General features: G+C 43.4%; 1 long non-coding RNA gene across 8 annotated transcripts; it reads right to left on the bottom strand.

Annotated features, from left to right (window-relative positions):
- Positions 1–471: 471 nt before the first annotated feature.
- Positions 472–5,532, bottom strand: LOC125513806. 8 transcript variants are annotated; one of them, XR_007286167.1, is made up of 8 exons: positions 5,019–5,526; positions 4,421–4,554; positions 4,188–4,333; positions 4,014–4,107; positions 3,528–3,668; positions 3,164–3,278; positions 2,694–3,063; positions 472–1,002 (listed from the first exon to the last, which is right to left on the bottom strand). It is a non-coding gene; the product is annotated as an uncharacterized LOC125513806 (long non-coding RNA). The 8 variants fall into 8 exon arrangements; XR_007286164.1 differs by having other exon boundaries at positions 3,164–3,293; positions 5,019–5,525; XR_007286168.1 differs by having other exon boundaries at positions 2,694–3,293; positions 4,421–4,584; positions 5,019–5,532.
- Positions 5,533–13,414: the final 7,882 nt, after the last annotated feature.

Below are 13,414 nucleotides of genomic sequence, written 5' to 3' on the forward strand. Positions count from 1 at the left end.
TTAATCAAGAGTTAATTGTTCAGTGTAATCCAAACAATTTGTTTTTAAGGGTAAGCGTAGCTTTATAGATTAATGGTGCTTCTGAAATATTTTATTTGTCAGTAGGTGCTTCTCTCTGCATTTATAGGTAAACAAAATATTGGAGTAAGGGCTCACAACTGATTTAATAAAATCAATATCAGTTATGTATAGTGAAAGCCAGATCAATTTCTCAATTACTATAACCTTTTTTCTTAGATAGACCTAGCAGTTTGGATCCGATGTACCAACTTGTGGAATTATTCTCTATGATGAAGAGTTTGTTCAGTGGATGTTTATCTTCTATAGTTTCTATCTCTCAGTAAGATCCGTGTATAGTTATGCCAGTTTTACATCTAGCCAGACTAGTTGAATGCCCGTGCGTTGCCACGGGCCAATATAGATATGCTAGAGACATTATTGAAATGATTGTTCTTTGTATGAACACAAATGTCAAGCATTCGGTTTATTCTTGCTGAATATCGACGCCATTCTCCCTGTTTCCCTTTTCCACAACAACCAAGCATCCACTCCTTTTCCTCCCCATGGGACATCTCCTTCGCCATCGGGTTAAGGACAAGTTAAGTGTCTTTCTACCACTATCGCAACCTAAATGGTGTATCAGGACAAAAATACAAAAAATATAGCAAAAATTAAGATCTTCATTGTACTAAATAACACTGATAACCTGGAAGGAAAAACCGCAAATGATAGCTTGTATAGTATCATGTGCTGACACAGCGCCAACCCACTCATCCTTGTCAACAGAGCATGTGAGACATCTTTCTCTCACACCAAATGCATCTCGTTCAAACTCCAATCCTCAAGGTCCGAATCTTTCCATGTCAAGACACAAGATTTGGAGCTCTGAGTTGGGGATGATGTTTCTTTGGCCACCATCGTCTCCTTTGTCTCAGAGCGACCGGATGTAGTAGCGCACAACCGAGAGAATGGAAGTTCACAAGAGGCCATATATTGGTTAGGCTGCATGATATCAATTTTAGAATATAATCATATTTTCATCCTTCTCATTGCATAGAGGCAAACAAGATATGAATATCAGTTGAGAATACATCTTAGAAACAAAAGCATCAGCATATACAATAGATGACTTGTAAAATCAACATTGAGACACAACAAAACACCAGATGTGGAAATGGCGGAAAGAGAATCAGAGACAAATTCTATAACCAGGATAAAAAATAATAAAGAAGTACCTTTTACTTTGTCTAAATGGTAATTTTTTGGGTGCGCCTAGGTCTCAGTCGACTCAGACTTACCCAAGTCTTAATCAAGTGATATAGTATATAAGAAGAAAAAAGAAAAAAACTAAAAATAATTTTTTGTACGAATCTCCATGCAAGATCAAAGTAATATAGCATCGATTGAGACATAACGAAGTCCCAGTCGACTGAGACTTAGCAAAACTATAATTTTTACTATGTTACACAAGAACCTCAAAAGCTAGATCACAGTTAATGCTTTTAGATAGGCAGCTCATAATCTAAGGAAAAAGTGATTGCCATATCCAACAACACAAATAGAGAATAGTAAGAAGAAGCTGCATATAAGCTGGTATAAGAGTTTATCTTCTTAATCCAATGACAAAAGGAGAAACCTTGAATCAGATCACGTTTGTTTAGAATAAGGAACCAAAATGTAGATTTGTACCATTGAAATAGAACAATATCATAAAAACATGTCATATGTCGAGAGCTACTTGTGTGTTTATATGTCTATCATCAATGCACCACTACAAGATGACAGTGGCCAATAAACATAACTTAAGCACAAGCATACATCATCAATGCATCAGGATATGCAAGTAAGCAAGAAACAAATGTCGTGTATTTGTCACGCAAGACTTCAGCTTATATGCTATAAATATATAAACAAATCAGTTGTTATCATGAACATAAAAGTCCATCATCAAGTACAAGTCTCTCATTGTGACCAATACTGATAGGTAGAATACTATAGACATAGTTAACCATATAAAAAGATGGGGAATTTTCCTCGCTAGCTAGCCCTCTTTGTTCAAATGGGTCGACTGGTAGATTTATCGTCAATGATGCTAACCCACTTCGGCTTCTTTCCGTTATCGTTACTCAAATCATGAATATTTTTTTCCTATTGCATCCCTTTCGAGCGTAAGAAAAACACTCCATTATTTACCTTTTAATAGTATTTCATTGCATCATTTACATCAAGTATAAGAAAATACAATGTAGTCAAATATAAGAAAATACAATGTAGCCATTTATTAGTTCAACAAGATTGTTTAATTGAGATTAAGCTTAGTGATATGACACAAAGATTCAACAAACTCAGTTACTGATACGCAAAATTATTTATGTGACAAAAAATATGTCTTAATTTCAACATTATTAAAAGGGAATCGCAAGATTATATGCGGTTGGCTACAACTGGAAAATAAAATAAAATAAAATAAGTAAATTACATGGCAGAATCCAGATAAGGAAACTCTACAACCTACAACTTTATCTGAAACATAGGTACTCCTACATCCACACTGACAAAACTATCTATTAACATAATTAGGAGCATCAGCAGATTTAGACAGCAGAACAGAGAAAATGAAGTGTCGCCATATGTACAAGATAGCAGCTGTTTTCTATCTATTATAAAAATTTAGAAAAAGGGATAAATTTTACCATGTGGCCCTGCACCCTGAACCTCTGCCTGGAACAGGAACTGTAGCCGTTCTCGTGCTCCCTTCTCATGCTCGACCCCGCAAGCTTGCCCGACCCTTGTCGTAGTACATCCTTGCGGCCACAGCAACCATGTTGTATCCACCCGCCCTGGCCATGCTGCTGAATGGTGGAATCGTAATAGTCGGAGGACAGCATGCCATCCTCCGATGTGACCTTGCGTGCCTGGAGTGTTTACGTGTCCCCTGCAGGTGTTGTTGCATGCAAGAGTAGTATAACTTCAATTCCCTTAGCCCTATTCATCCAATGCGTCCATCGGTGATACTTGCATTTTGCATTGATGTCGCTGAGAAAGCCACTCTATCTGGTCTTGCTGCGAGAGTGACAAAGGCGAAATAGTTCGACTGATGCTGTTTGAAGTTAAATGGGAAAAATAATACCAGGTCAGTATGTGACAGAATGCTAATAAACACCTGTTGGAATCCTTTGAGGAACTTGGGAGGAATAAGGAAGATAATTTGTTGGAGGAATCATAGTAGAGTGAACTGTTGAGTCCTGCTTGTATTTAATTTTTCAGATCTTGTAGTCCTGCAAGTAGCAGACCTACATCAAAATCATCAGTTTTCAAAATCCGTGAAGCAAGACAATAATTCATATTATACAGAAGAAACCTTTGAAATATCACGAGATTGCTTTGTGGAAAAGCCTATTAACTAATGCATTTTGCTACCTCTAATCAATTTTAGCACAAGGTACGTATGGCGGCACAAGTCATTGTGAACCTGATATATAAATGTAACTGATCACAATCGGGAGTAATGTGATAATGTAAGTTACCTTGCGAGATAAACATGCTTCATGTTGACTGCCTTGCTCTTTGCAATATCATCTTCTAAGTCAGCGAATTGCCTCTAGAAATTGTCAACATCACTTCATAGCAAAAAAATCAAGAACCAATGGCAGAAGTTGTGAATGTTGCTACATAAACAAAATAAAAGAGAAAAAAGTTTACAAGCATGTCACAGAAACCCGGCATATAGAAAGCTCATTTTTTCAAAGCCGTTCATGTAATCCTTGAGAAGCTGAGGGTGGTACTCCAATATCTCCCGAAATATAAGTCCCATTATGTGTTATTTGGTAAACTTTTCTTTGTTCAAGCTCAAACTCAATTTACAAAATTGGTTACATAATGGTATTCACTTTAGTTTAGCTAGACCCTTAAAAGGGAGATAAACCATGAATATATGATTTCGTAACGTAAATACAAATGGATGCAAACTCGAGGGATCATTTAGAACCTGACGAAGAAAATGAGATGCGTACCGCTCGTGTATATCTGCTCGGCCCTACAACCTCAAGCACCATTTCTTGCTTGTGTGCTGCTCAAGAACCATTTATTGCTTGTCTGCTGATGGCCCTGCTCCAATAGCTATGAGTCACCACGCAGAACGGCAAAAATATTGCCGTGTCACAGTACAATGCCACCACCTCGCTCACCGTGTTTTTTCCCAATGTCGCCCTGGCTTCCACCCTTCCTCCCCGTCCACCCATCCCGATATTCGTGATGGTACCGCACCAGCTCAAGCCGACAGCCACCCGCGGGCGTCCTATCCATTGGGATACCCCCTAATAACCTGTAAAATCTGTAATTTGGATCTTAATGTAACTGAAGAACTTCGATACGTATAGAGTAACCGAAGCTACTTTAAGACACGATTTAACTTCAATACCTGATCATCCGTATTGGGAAATGAGATGGAAATAATTATAAGGCAATAAAATCACTTGTTCCAGGAACCAAAGACCAGGTCTTGCGCTCTCCATATCAGCAGACCAGGATTGATTGAAACTTGAGTTGTTTGAGCTGCAGTATCAACATCTATCTCACTCTCATCTTCGTAAAAAGGTAACATCATATAAATGTCAAAAATACTAAGCAAGAGAATACTCCAGTTCTAAATGTTTGAAGTGTATGGAATTAACTGGAAGAAGTCATAACTATGTCAGTTACCAATTAAACATCAGAACAAGCAGAACCTACTTGGCATAAACTTCAACAGTTAAACTCAATAATAGAACCGTTTGTACAGCACCACAATACAGTAACAGTTGCTTTGCACCAATGATCAAGATTATATGTATTGATTTACTTATCAAGCCAATCACTACTGTACCAGTAAGAAACCAAGACACATCTAAATAAATAAACAAATAGGAACAAAGAAGTTGAAGGCTGAAAATACCATGCTAGGAGCAAGGAGAGTCAGGGCAACAAGGGCAGTACATGTCAAATCTATCCAAAGATGGAGTTATAGGTTGCAAGCATACCTCGTGGCTGGGTGGGGCATGGCCGTCTCGGAGAATTATCAGAGGACGAAGCCCAAGCCGCTGTCAGAGAGGAGCAGGTTCGGCCTGAGATTGGGTCGCGTCTCCCCCTCCTTCCCGCCTTCGTGCTGCGCCTCCTCACCCTCCGGCGTCGCAACGAACTTGGGTGTCCGTCTCTGGTGGTAGGGCCGAAGTGGCAGGTGCGTACGACAGGGTTGGGGATTGGGTTGGACCGCACTTGTAGTAGCCCGTCGGCGTCGACGGCGCCATGGGTAGGGTGGGGAGCAAGGAGATGGATTTGGGAATCGTGGTGGCTCAGAGATCGATTGGGAACAATCAGGGAGAGAGGGAGAACCGACGATAGCGGGGACGACGTAGGAGTTTGATCGGAGGGAGGGTGCAGGGTTGGTCGCGGGAAAGAGGGAGAGATGAGGAGATGTGAGATGAGACTGGCAGGTCGTGGGAGAAGTGGAGGTCGTCAGAGTTTTTCTTCTCCTGCTTTTTCGGGAGTTTTTCTCCTTAACTTTTCTCTGCGTGGGAATCCAACGAGGGGAGGAGGGTCAAACGAGGTGGAGGTAGCGAAGGTGAGGTTGAATCATCCACCGAGGTTGAACCATCACGACGTTCGATTGTAACACCCTCGATATGACTATACCTCCCACGTGTCGAGGCACGACTTAGAGGCATAATCGCATTGAAGGCATATGTCGCAAGTGAAGTAATCTTCACACAACCCATGTAATATAATAAGGAATAAGAGATACATAGTTGGCTTACAATCGCCACTTCACACAAATACATGAATAAAGCATTACATCATACAAATACACTCAAGGTCCGACTACGAAACCAAAATAAAAGAAGAACCCCAAATGCGACAATGGTCCCGATCGACCCCAACTGGGCTCCACTACTGATCAACTAGAAAGAAACAACACAACGGACAAAGTCTTCCTCGAGCTCCTCCTGAGCTTGGTTGCGTCATCTGCACGGTCTCATCGGCACCTGCAAGCTGGTTTTGGAAGTATCTGTGAGCCACGGGGACTCAGCAATCTCGCACCCTCGCGATCAAGACTATTTAAGCTTATGGGTAAGGTAAAGGTATGAGGTGGAGCTGCAGCAAGCGACTAGCATATATGGTGGCTAACATACGCAAAAGAGAGCGAGAAGAGAAGGCAAAGCACGGTCGATAAAGTATGATCAAGAAGTGACCCTAAAACAACCTACGTCAAGCATAACTCCAACAACCGTGTTCACTTCCCGGACTCCGCTGGAAAGGGACCATCACGGTTACGCACGCGGTTGATTCATTTTAATTAAGGTCAACTTCAGGTTTTCTACAAGCGGACGTTAACAAATTCCCATCTGCCCATAACCGCGGGCACGGCTTTCGAAAGTTCAAATCCCTGCAGGGGTGTCCCAACTTAGCCCATCACAAGCTCTCGCGGTCAACGAAGGAATAGACCTCCACCCGAGACATTCCGATCAGGCTCGGTACCTCGGTACAACAAGACATTTTGACAGGGTAAAACTAAACCAGCAACACCACCCAGATGTGCCGACAAATCCCGATAGGAGCTGCACATATCTCGTTCTCAGGGCACACCGGATGAGCAAGACGTCGGGTAAGCCAGCCCAGAGTTGCCCCTGGTAGCCTCGGACATCGCTCAGTTGGACCAACACTCAGAGGAGCACTGGCCCGGGGGGGAAATAATGATGACCCTTGCGCGACTCCCAAGGGAAAAGAAAAGGCTAGGTGGCGAATGGTAAAACCAATGTTGGGCATTGCTGGAAGAGCTTTACTTAAAGGCGAACTGTCAAGGGGTTCCCATTATAGCCCAACCGCGTAAGGGAACGCAAAATCCGGGAACATAACACCGATATGACGGAAACTAGGGCGGCAAGAGTGGAACAAAACACCAGGCATAAGGCCGAGCCTTCCACCCTTTACCAAGTATATAGATGCATTAATTAAATAAGATATAATAGTGATATCCCAACAAGTAAAAAAATTCCAACAAGGAACGGCCCTCCAATCTTCACCTGCAACTAGCAACGCTATAAGAGGGGCTGAGCAAAGCGGTAACATAGCCAATCAACGGTTTGCTAGGACATGGTGGGTTAGAGGTTTGACATGGCATTGGGAGGCTGACAAGCAAATGGTAGGCATCGTAGCATTGGCATAGCAAAAGAGCGAGCAACTAGCATAGCAAAGATAGTAGTGATTTCGAGGGTATGATCATCTTGCCTGAAGATCCCGCAAGGAAGAAGAACGAGTCCATGAAGAAGACAAACGGACGTAGTCGAACGGATCCTCACAACACGACGTTATCGGAACCAACCCGAAGAAGCAACACCGGAAAGAAGCAAACAACATAGTAAACAACCACACATAACATGGCATGATGCACAATCGAGTATGATGCATGTCCGGTTTAATGAAGCATGGCATGGCAAAGTGCACAAACAATCCTACAAATTAAGTGAGCTCAATATGCAACGAGTTGCATATTGAGAAACACCATACAAGTTATTTAGTTCGATCTCGTTTATGTACCCAACAATATTAAATGTTGTTAAACATGGCAAGAGGGTGAAGCAACAAAAACTACCTATCTAGGCAAGTTTAAATGAGGCCGGAAGCAACGAAACAACAATCCGGAAAATCCTCATATGCATAATTTAAGGTTTGGTACTGTTCTGCCCTAAACATAATTTTAGAGTTGTTAAACATGCAAAGTAAGGCCATGTTAAACTAGGCATTTTTCTACCCCATTTACATATAAAGATTATTTAAATCGGAGCTACGGTTAATTAGTTATGAATTAAAGCATTTTAGCATGGCATAGGAGCAAAATAATGCAAACATCATTTTAAACATTTCAAACATAGATGAAAGTTGGTTATTATTAATCTACACAAAATTCTGAGCAAGTTTCATATATTAAGTTTTTCAAACCGATGCACGGTTGTGGAATTATTAAATGCATGATGTATGAGGGCTTTTCTGTAAAACTGCAATCCTGCGGATAATAGACAAAAACGTTCTGCGGAAAAAAAATAGGTCCCGGGCCGAATCTGGCCGGCCCAAAAGTGCACAGGAGGGGCTGGGGGTTCTCACATTGGGCCAAGGCCCAGTTGATGCAGAGGCCGGTTGGCTGCTAGGCGCGCAGCTGGGCCTGCTAGCCCTGCGCTCGGTCAACGCACGAGCGAGACGAGGAGGCGAGCTGCTCCTGTTCTCGTTTCTGAAGAAAACAGAAACAGCAGCAGAACAAGGCAATGGAGAAGACAACGACAAGGTTCCTGGCGACGGGATCGATGGGAACCGGCCGGAACGGGCGGGTCGAGTCGTCTGGCGTCGATTCCGGGCAACGGTGGCGGACGGAGCTCGGGTGCGGGACTCCAGATCCATGGCGCTGCAAGGTGCAGAGAGAGAGAGAGAGAGGTTAGAGACAATGGGGAACCATGGAGAGGGGTCGCTGGATTGGAGGGGCGAGGGGCCGCGACCTGCGAGACTCCACTCCGGCGAGTGGCGCGGCCTGTCGGGGTCCTGGATGGCGGCTCGCGGGAGGCCACGGACGGGATGGCTCTAGCAGGAGCTTGGCCGCGGCGAGACTTGCAGCAGCAGGACGGAACGGAGGAGGAACCTGCCGCGGTTGGAGACGTACATGGCGAGGCAGGGCGCGCGACAAAGCTGGGGCATGGCACTCGGAGCTCACGATCCATTCGGGATCGAGCCGAGGAGGGAGAGGAGGCACGGTCGTGAGCACGGCGGCGCTCAGGGAGGCAGCGACCAGCTGGGTCGAGGAAGAGCCTGGCTAGCGCTCGGGATGAACAGGGATCGAGCCCCTAGCTCTCTTCTACGGGTATTGTTGCCGCTGGTTGGTGGATCGAGGTGATCCAGAGGAGAGCGCTGGTTGGGCGGCGTTGAAAACGAGGAGGAGCGACATGGCCGTGGTTGGTAGTTTGGATCGGGAGGGGATCCCAAGGAGGAGGAGATAGTGGCTGGCGGCGGCGGAGGATGGGACAAGACCCCTAGTTTTTAGGGTTTGGTCTAGATTTAGACTAGGAGTCCTTTATATATGAAAAGAAGGGGAAGTTTAGGGTAGATTCGGACCCTTCGATCTAAATTGGGCGGTTGAGAAAAAAAATAGACTAGGTGAGAGCAAAACTAAACCGAAGATGATTGGATATCTAGGTGTAGCGTGATTTGGTCCCTCCGATCAGAATCGGACGGGCCGAGATAACTAGGTTGGGAAGTCCAATAAATAAAATGGAGACGTTTTGTAGACGTTTGGGGATGATCCGGACACAACGGTGACGACTGCCCGGGTCGGGTCCGGGACAATTTCGGACGCGCACGTGAGGGGGGCCGCGGGCTGACGAGAGAGGTTAGGTTGGACCTGGCGGTAGGTAGTGGGCTGTGCGGAAGTCCTCAGGCTGAGAGAAGAGAAGAGAGAGGCCCGGCGACTGTTTCCGGAGACCGAAAACGTCCGACGAAAATACCGGCTATATTGCCGCTATAGTTTAACGGTTGGGCTATCAAACGAGCTCCGAATGCGATGAAACTTGGCAGGCGACCTACTAACAACATAACAACACCACATGCCAACTTTCATCCCATTCCGAGGACATTTTCCCGCCACTTATAAAAATAATATTTCGGATATGCCGCGGGCGCGTGCAAGTGTGTCTGGGCTCAGAACGGACAACGGAAGAAAGAAGGAGGCCGGGACGGATGCAAGTTTTGAAAACATGATGATGCAATGCACATGATGATATGACAAGATGCAACACGCAAGCAAATGACACGGCAATGACAACGAATAACTGAACGACACCTGGCACATCGGTCTCGGGGCGTTACAACACTCCACCACTACGAGAGGATCTCGTCCCGAGATCTAGAATGGCACCGGAGGGAAAACGGAAGAGAAAGAGAAGAGGTAAACTAAGTTGCTTTTCTGACAAACGAGTGAAACCACGAACCTTGAGAGGTTGAACAAATTCGAGAAAAGAATACAACGAAGGTGAACTAGGTCAAAAACACTCCATTAGAAAAGAGGGAACAAAGAGCATTGCGAAAAAACCTTGAGGTTGAAGGGAAGATATATATATATATATAAACACTCCGGTTAAGGAAGGGGATCAAGGAAGACCAAAATTCGGGCAGCACTCCGGTTGAAAAGAGAGGAATTGAATAAGAACTTGATAAGGTGATATAACTTGAAAAGAGGGCACGACACTCCGGTTAAATAGAAAATCATGAAAAGAACATGATCTTGTCAACACAAGAAGATGGGTTGAAGAGAGCAACATCACAAAGCCTCCGGAACAAAAGTAAGAATGGAGTGGGATGAACGAAGGGAAACAAGATCTCGAGGGAGCACGCTTACAACAAATGCTAGAACGGAGTTGTTGGAAAACCAACAACGAAAATAATAAGCTTGATATGGGCTTGAGGAATACAACTCAAACATTATGAGGTGAAATTCTGCCACTGACGGAAGCACTAGATTGGATTGACATGAACAAGGAGACAAGAAACTTATATCACCGGGAGGATAAATGAAGAAACTTGGATCATTTATAAGCACCATAATTAGCAACAATCCTTAGGGAAGGCTATAGGTGAAATATAACCCAAGATAGCTCCAATGACGAGATTGATGGATTTAAAATATCCCAATCTTGACAACATGTGAATCATGAAAACATGAAGTCACATTATCAAGAATGACATAATACCACCTCCAATGATACGTTAAAAAGAAATGCACTCCGGATAGGAAGATGATGAAAGCTTGAGTTTCTTAGAAAAGAATCTCGATGACAAAGTTGGAGAAGGAGTTATATCCTTAATGCACCATCATGTAGAGCCTCCATGAAGAACTCCGGTAACAAAAAGGATGATCAAACGAAAAGAAAGAGAAGTTGAAAATACAAGGTGAATCCTTGCAATGATTTAGATGGATCTCCGTGATAATTAGAGCTTGGAACTCCGGGAAAGAAAAGATGAAACAATCGAAACCAAGAATTTTGATGAGGCTCCGGAATAAAGAATTAATCACTTGGATGAATAAAATAATAATTACGTTATGCGTATCCTTCGCCAATTAAATTGATGACAAGCAACGGATTTGGCATACTACTTATTCTCATAGAAAGGATTAAGATGGATATAGCACAAACTTGAGAAGGTATTGAACGAACCACCGGAAGGGTTGAAACACGAATAAATTGATATGATAACGAAAGAAGAGGAATCTTGCACGAACCACCGTAAGAATTGGAGATGAACGGAATAAAGGGATGAATCACCGGGTAAGAATTGACAAATGAGCGCAGATACATGAGAGAATTCAGATCCATGAGAACGGAGGGATCACGAACTGATTAGAGACCACTTGAATGAAGCGCCGGTAAGATAGGAGAATGATAACTGACAGCTGAGAATGAATAAACTCTGAGATGATGGGCTCCGGAGAAGCAAACTGAAAAGAATCTTGAAATGCTCCGGATAGGTGAAATGAATTCTCACAATCGAAAACAATTACGAGAGGATGGTGACAAGCTGGAATCATGAATCTTGAAGAGGATGGACCAAGATTAAAGAGAAACTCTTCTTCGGTCTTCAAAATCTGAGAATGATGACGAGAAGCACCACCATGAATTATTTAGACACTCCGGAAGAATCAAAACGAAGAGGTTGAGCCAACGATCAAAAGAATTTGAAAGATCTTGGAGAAACGTATTTGACTGATGATAACTCATTCTTACGTCAAACTTGGAAAAGAATTTAGGATAGCTCCGGGAAAATTAGAAGAGTCAGGTAAGATCCTGGGAAAAGACCTGTGGGTTAGGGCCCACTGAAAAGATACACCGTAGAACGATTTCAAAGAGAGATTGCACCGGTTGAATTTAAATGGCTTGAATGAGATAACATCCTTGAAAGAGCTTGAACGAAAGCAGAGTGTAAGCACGAATCTTCGGGATTTCTTGAGCACTCCGGAACAATTGAATAGCAAGAGGTGGATGATTATGAGGTGCAACGGTATGATAAAAACATTGAAATACGGAAAAGAATATGATCAACACCGAAAGCTTGAATTGGTTCCACCGGAGAAGAAAAAGAATGAAGAATGATGAACTAGAAACTTCGTTAGCATCTTCATGAGCATCACCGGATAAGAAAATTGACGAAAAGGAATGGAGATGCTTTCCCTCAATAAAGGATACTTGGATAAGAAATCTGAATCCTTGGAGAAAACAAAGGGGAGGGAGGGTGGGAAAAACAAAGACAATTTGGAATGGATGAAACGAACACCGTTGAGAGGAACTGATACTTGATCTTGCGGATGTTGAAATGATTGGATCCACTTGAGGAGAAAAAAAACACGCCGGTTAAAAAGATTGACAAAGCAATCTTGATGATCAAGAAGGATTGGTATTCACACCGAAGTATGAGAACACCATTTGGGGAAGGTACGGAATCAACATTTGACTTTGAAGCAACTCGAATACCACAACTCAAAACAAAACAAAGGATTGGCTTGCGGAATAAGCCAGAACAAACATATGATAGAAATTTCGCCCGAAGTTTTCGTGGTGGGGCCTACACGGGCTCGATCGTACAGCACCATCATGTACAAGGCAGTGCACATGACATACGAAGCGTCCCCGAGTCGGCATAGCCAAGGACTCTTTAAGACACAACGAGACCACTGTAAAATCGACCGTGAATAGGCGGACCACTAGACGTCGAACCCCAATTTCATATCATACATCTGTCGGAAAGATATCCTAAGAGCTACTTGAATTCCCACCTATGAAACTCCCGAACCTTTCCGGTTATGCAATCAGGTGTTGGGGATACAGGGGAAGCATAATATCTCACCCAAACTAGCAAATCCTACATCCAGCTGTATCCATCCTTCAACACATAACCAAGAAACCTTCGGAAATCATCTACCTCAACCTTCGAAAAGCATCCATTATACAAGTTATGGCAATACTCCCGAACTCCCGCCCCAGTACTGGGTGGCGTCGAGGTTATCTCACCAACGAACTGCATAAAAGAGATTTTCGGTGTTGGCGTACTAAACTCAGGTATTCCAGAACTGCAACGATAAAATTATGATGACAACACCTCAGAGCTCAACTCCCCGGGACACTTCCACTAAACCCCTGACAGGAGGCACCAAGACAATGTTCTCATCACAAAACCATCGGAACGATTCCAAGATACCCACGTGATCCTAAAATTTTTTTAGTGAAATTTGAGAAGAGAAGAGTCAAAACTCTACGTCAGGATGCCTCACCAGAGCGACGAAGGGATTGGGGAGTAAAAAGAATTCCTACACTCTCCGATATATAATTCCTAAATGACTCAAAACATT

Source organism: Triticum urartu, chromosome 6 (assembly GCF_003073215.2).
Source record: "Triticum urartu cultivar G1812 chromosome 6, Tu2.1, whole genome shotgun sequence".
Taxonomy (NCBI): domain Eukaryota; kingdom Viridiplantae; phylum Streptophyta; class Magnoliopsida; order Poales; family Poaceae; genus Triticum; species Triticum urartu.